We start from the raw sequence: 6,209 nt of genomic DNA, 5'->3' as shown, positions 1-6,209 counted from the left end.
AAATAAATAAGTTTTTGTATTCAAAATTTACATGTTTGGTCTTTGCAATCATTGCTGCCTTGGCCGGCTTAGGGGTTGCGGGTTGGTTTCATTCATGTTGTTCTCAGTGGCAGAAGCCATTTCCTCAGCAGGGGACTATAGGCTTGCTATCAGCCGTTGACGGACGGCCCTTCCAGTTTTTACATTGTGGGCCTCCCTCCCGCCTTGGTGCTGCTGATGATCATCCTCCTCCTCTTCCTCTGGTGGTGCTCCAAGGCCTGGTGGCATTGGCTGGGTCCTGAGGATTGCCAGGTTATGCAGCATGCAGCACACAACAACAAAGTGGGAGACTCGCTCAGGCGAGTACTGCAGGGCTCCTCCAGAATGGTCCAGACAGCAGAACCGTTGTATGCTCAACAATGTTCCTGGTAGCTTGATGGCTCTCGTTGTACCGCAGCTCAGCAGGGGTGTTGGGCTTACAGAGCGGTGTCATCAGCCAGGTGCACAGTGGATATCCCTTGTCCCCAAGAAGCCAACCACCTGGGTGATGCAGTGCCTGGAAAAGTTCTGCCACAGTAGTCTGGCGCAGGATGTATGCATCGTGGCTGCTGCCAGGATAGCAGGCATTGACAGTGAGTATCAGCTGTCTGTGGTCACAGACCAACTGCACGTTTAAGGAGTGGAACCCCTTGCGGTTGCGGAAATCCTCTGCATTCTCATGCGGAGCACGCAAAGCCACATGGGTGCAGTCAATGGCGCCCTGCACCATGGGGAAGGCCGCTATCCTCGCAAAGCCCATAGCGCGTTCATGCTGCTTGGCCGGGGTCATGGGGAAAGAGCTGTACTCTCATCTCCTTTTATAGAGGGCATTTGTGACCTGACGGATGCAGCAATGGACCGCGAACTGGGAGATATTGGCGATGTCCCCAGTAGCTGATTGAAATGAGCCGGTGGCATAAAAGTTGAGAGCCACTGTTATCTTCACTGCCACCGACAGAGAGGTCCTGCTCCTCAGAGGTATTGTTCAGCACCGCCGCAAAATGTCCGGTCAATTTCGCGAGAGGCGGAGATATTGCTGCGCCCGGGCGCTAGTTGCTTTGCACCCCATTAGCGCCCTCTTAAGGCACTAACGGGAGCCGCAAACCAACTGAAGTTTTCCCCCCAAGTTCTTGGGGGGAAAAATTCGGTATCGCCTCGTTTGGGGCGCCGTTATCAGCCATGCGCAAAGTTTAGCGCCTAGCGCTAATTACGCCTCCGATGGCAAACTTAGCTTTAATCGCCCCTGGAGGTGATTGGAGCGCTAAATCAGGTGCTTCACACCTGCCTTAAGGCGCAAAGGCCGAGGAGCGAGGCGCTACCTCAGAGCGCTGGCGAAGCAAGGAAGGGCAAATCAAAATAAACCTGCAAAGTTCTGCTCAGTACTCAAAACCCCTTCACACAGCGTTGAATCTCTCCAGAAGTCTCTCTCTCTCTCTCTCAGAATGCGTGGTGCGAAAATGTCACCAACAAAAAAAGGCAGGAAGCGGTCGCCTCTAAATAGCGCTCCCCCAGTCCCTTTCTGACTGCAAAACGCTCCCCTCAACCTGTCGTTGCTAGCGGCAGGCGGTAAGGCAGGGGGCGCCACACAATATCCGGTCCGGGGCGTTGCTTGCTCGACTGACGTCACGATCTGCCGGCGCAGGAGATCGTGGCGGTAGTGTTTAGCGCAGCCGCAAAATGTCTAGTTAATTTCACGAGCGGCGCAAAACATCGCCGTGCACGGGCGCTCGTTGCTTTGCGCCCCATTAGTGCCCTCTTAAGGCGCTAACGGGAGGCGCAAACCAACTGAATTTTTCCCCCTTTCTCTCTTAACTAATGGCACTGTGCAGGGAAGTACTGGTGCTGAACTGCAAAGTGAAATCCTGGATGTGTTTTCCAACTCCCTGCGCTTCAGGCTGTCCATACTTAGCTTTAAGAAAAAACAGATGGCTGGGATCTCACCCACTGTCTCAAATAGTAACTTCTTTGATGTGATCATAAATAGGCTTATTTATATTTCATGGTGATAAATAGCTTTATTCTTATTTTGAAACAAAAAGCCTCATTAAATCTGAATATATTTGGCACATGAACAAGAACATAAGAATTAGGAGCAGGAGTCGGCCATTCGGCCCCTCGAGCCTGCTCCGCCATTCAATAAGATCTTGGCTGATTATTGACCTCAACTCCACTTTCCCGCCCGATCCCCATATCCCTTGATTCCCCGAGAGTCCAAAAATCTATCGATCTCAGCCTTGAATATACTCAACGACTGAGCATCCACAGCCCTCTGGGGTAGAAAATTCCAAAGATTCACAACCCTCTGAGTGATTTTTTATTTAATTATATATAAAATATACAATTTACACACACATACGTACATGCAATTATAAAGGGGCACATCAAACTCAGGCTGCATGTCTCTTAATGTTTGATCTTTCACATGCCTATTGGTGAGACCACACCTGGAGTACTGCGACAGTTTTGGTTAAGGAAGGATATACTTGCATTGGAGGCGGTTCAGAGACGATTCACTCGGTTGATTCCTGAGATGAGGGGGTTGACTTATGAAGAAAGGTTGAGCAGGTTGGGCCTATACTCATTGGAATTTAGAAGAATGAGAGGTGATCTTATCGAAACATATAAGATACTGAGGGGGCTCGACAAGGTAGATGCAGAGAGGATGTTTCCCCTCGTGGGGAAACCTAGAACTCGGGGGCACAGTTTTAGAATAAAGGGTCGTCCTTTTAGAACTGAGATGAGGAGGAACTTCTTCTCTCAGTGGGCCGTAAATCTGTGGAATTCTCTGCCCCAGAGAGCCGTGGAGGCTGGGTCATTAAATACATTTAAAGTGGAGATAGACAGATTTTTGCATGATAAGGGAGTGAAGGGTTAGGGGGAGCGGGCAAGGAAGTGGCTTTGAGCCCAAGATCAGCCATGATCTTATTGAATGGCGGAGCAGACTCGAGGGGCCAAGTGGCCTATTCCTGCTCCTATTTCTTATGTTCCTTATGTTCTTATACTTATATGTGTGTTTACATGGCACGTTTAGCATTTATGTGACGTGATTTCAGCATTACACTAATGCAAAACTGGGAGTGTAACTCCAAAGTCAGGTCCTGGCTCGACTGTGGAGCGAGACTCTCTGGAGGGTCTAACCTCACACCGCTTCGGCTTAGCACCACAGTGGAGCGCAAGTCCAGCGTCGTCTCAAACCTGGTCTACAAAGAGCTCGGCACGCTTGTTGGACCTCCTTGGAACTTTTTAAACATACCTGTCTCTAATTTGATGTTTGTAGGACAGGAATTCTCCCCTCCTTGCTCTCTAAACATTGAAATTTGTAACTGTATCCAGATACAGGGGCAGTTTTCTCCTGTTAGAGTTCCTGCCAGTCAGGAACTGGGCAACAGAAATGTAGCTCTGTCTAGCTGGAACCTGACCTGTCTCTACCAGCCTCGCACCAGTATCTGTAGTGTAAACACACTCTTCAAAGCAAAAAGCATTGCGATATCTCATAGTAGAGTTACAATTGTTCAATGAACTTGGCTGCAAATTCCCGGCCAGTATGGAGATGATTGGGGAATTCCCCCATCAATCACGCCTGGAAACCGCACTGCTGTCAGTGACTGGGATTGATTTTATGCAAATAAATTTGTATTATGTAACTATCCTCCACTCATTGCATTTTGCTAGAGAAATAATCTGACTTTTATCGAGAGATGTTGCTGCAGTTTCGGTCATGAGTTAAGTTTGCTGTAGTGCATAGAGACTCTTTGTAAATAGACTCTGTAGACTGTTTGCTGGGTGAATAGACTCTGTTTGCTGTGAGTCCTGCCATTAAGTCCTGTCCCGCCTCCAACTCATTGGCTGGCTGACACAGTGGTGCCAATAGACACTCCGCCCAGCAACACACAAGGTGAATGACATCATCGGACAAGGTTAAACCTCAAAAGGACGATCAGCTGCCTGACATTGAGCAACAGTAACGAGCTGCCCAAAGTAGCCAGTCACTACTGAGAGAAGATGTTGCCGAGATCTCTAGAGAAGAAGCAAGATCGCAAGTGGGAGAGCAAGGAGTAGAAGGGCAGATTCGGTAGTATGCTGCTAATTCTTCGGATTAGGTGAACAATACGGAAGATGTTACCTTCATGCACAGCTTATTATGGCTAACGAGGCTATAGTGTGTGATTGAGTGGGTTATATTTCTGTGTTGTAGGGCTCGATTTTGTCAATGGGGAGCTTTTGGAGGTGGGACTCCCACTTTTTAGATTTTAGTCCCGCCTCCATCGACTTGTGGCCAACCCACGCTATTTTCCCTTGATTGACCTTGTTAAGCCCGCCCAGCGGGCTCAGCAGGCCAATTAAGGGACACCTGGTTACTGGTGACATCAGCGATTGACATTTCATCTGTCAAGAGCTTTTGACAGATGAAAAATCAGCGTTTGACAGCTCTGTGAAGCTGTCAAACACTGACAATCTGTCTTCTAACTTGAGTCCTTCTACTCAGACTCAGTTAGAGATCTCTCCAGACCAGAAAGCAGAGGCTGCAGCTTTTGACAGTTCAGCGGCCATTCTGCTTTCTGTGCCGGTGAGCTGAGGGACTCCTGAGAACTGAAGGAAGGAAGCCTGCAGGAGAAAGTAAAGGTAAGTAAAACTTATTAAAACACTTTACACTTACCTCACACACTTACCTCTGCACACATGCACCCATCACTCACCTGCACAACGGACATCTCGACCCCTCCAACCCCTGCAGACCGACGGTCCGCCTTGCTAACTTGGCGTGGTTCGGAGCCGTCGGACAGCCCACACTTCAGGGCTGAAAATAGGGATTAGGCAAACAACTGCCTATTAACTACCTGTTAACAGGCAGTTAATTGGTACTAATCCCCTTCCCGCCTCGGGGAGGCGGCTCCCAGCACAGGTCGGATACCCGCCTCCTGGGACATTGGCACGGAGGCGGGTTGGGGGCGGGATGGGTTCCTGCCCCCCGATTCTGCAATTTTCCCACCACTCCCGCCTCCAAACCCGCCTCCTCGGGGCTTGTGAAATCGAGCCCGTAGTGTTTTACAAACATACAGCATTTACACATCACTCGAAAAGATTATTTTTAGGTGTACCATTTTTATTTATGATCATTGAAAAATGGTAAGAGCCCTCGTTCCCATCCTTCATGGGTGAGGCTAGATAGAATGCCAATGGGTTATTCAACTGAAAATCATTAGGCTGGAGTCTGATTCACTTCTCAATTGACGTGCACACCCTGATCCTCAGCAGGGGTCACTGCATAGCAATCAGGAGCAGGGGTCCTAATGATGTGCTTTTTTTTTAAAGCCGCCTCTCTAACCCAGTGATACGGAGGGCAATTGTACCGCAACTCACCAGATGCATTCAGCAGAGTGGGCAGCTAACCTGCGTGAGTAGCAAGTTCCACATTCTTACCACCCTCTGGATAAAGAAGTTCCTCCTGAGTTCCCTATTGGATTTCTTCCTTAATAAATGACTCTTGGGACCACTGACTATATTGAGCTTCCTTCTGATAACCATTAAAGCTTTTTTCTTTTCATAACCTGGCACGTTGTGAAATCATTCCATTTGATTTGCTTTAATAAGCAGCAACTCCTGTATGCCCCGCTCCCGAGTCTTTGCTTACTGTCGGTGGTGCCTGGCTTGATTTCAGTGGGTTGTAAATCCAACGGGTTCTATATCAGGCGGGGCACATTTACCCACCCAGCTGTTGAAGGTGAAAATGACCCCAAATGTTTCTATGGGTAGGAGGTAAGCCCTTATTTCACTGCGCTGGCTACAGCTGAGAACCGGATTGATGTAGGTGAAAGGATAGGTAGAAACAGGAAGAGGATTGGGATTAGCGTACACAGCTCCAGAGTGGAGAGCCAGCCTGGGTATGGTAGGACAGATGGCCTCCTTCGGTGCTTTGGTTTCTATGATGCCTTAGCAAGGAGAAGTCTCGTGGAGATCAATGCCCCCCCACTAGAGTTGAAAATCCTACAGGATTGTCCTGGAGTGTATCCAAGAATTAAAGATTAATCTTCTGGACACTGCTGCAAGCAACCCAGGAGAAAAATCATGGGTTTTTTTTCATTTTCTTTGACTACTTTCATTTATTAACTATATAAATATTGGAGATGGAAGAAAGAAGCTGTTTGACCGAGCGGGGCGGTTAAAGGTCATGTGACAAAACCTACAGGAAG

The sequence above is a fragment of the Somniosus microcephalus genome, chromosome 2 (assembly GCF_052327205.1).
Source record: "Somniosus microcephalus isolate GS21.2 chromosome 2, FLI_Smic_1.0, whole genome shotgun sequence".
Lineage (NCBI taxonomy): Eukaryota > Metazoa > Chordata > Chondrichthyes > Squaliformes > Somniosidae > Somniosus > Somniosus microcephalus.
This window is presented reverse-complemented; position numbering follows the sequence as displayed.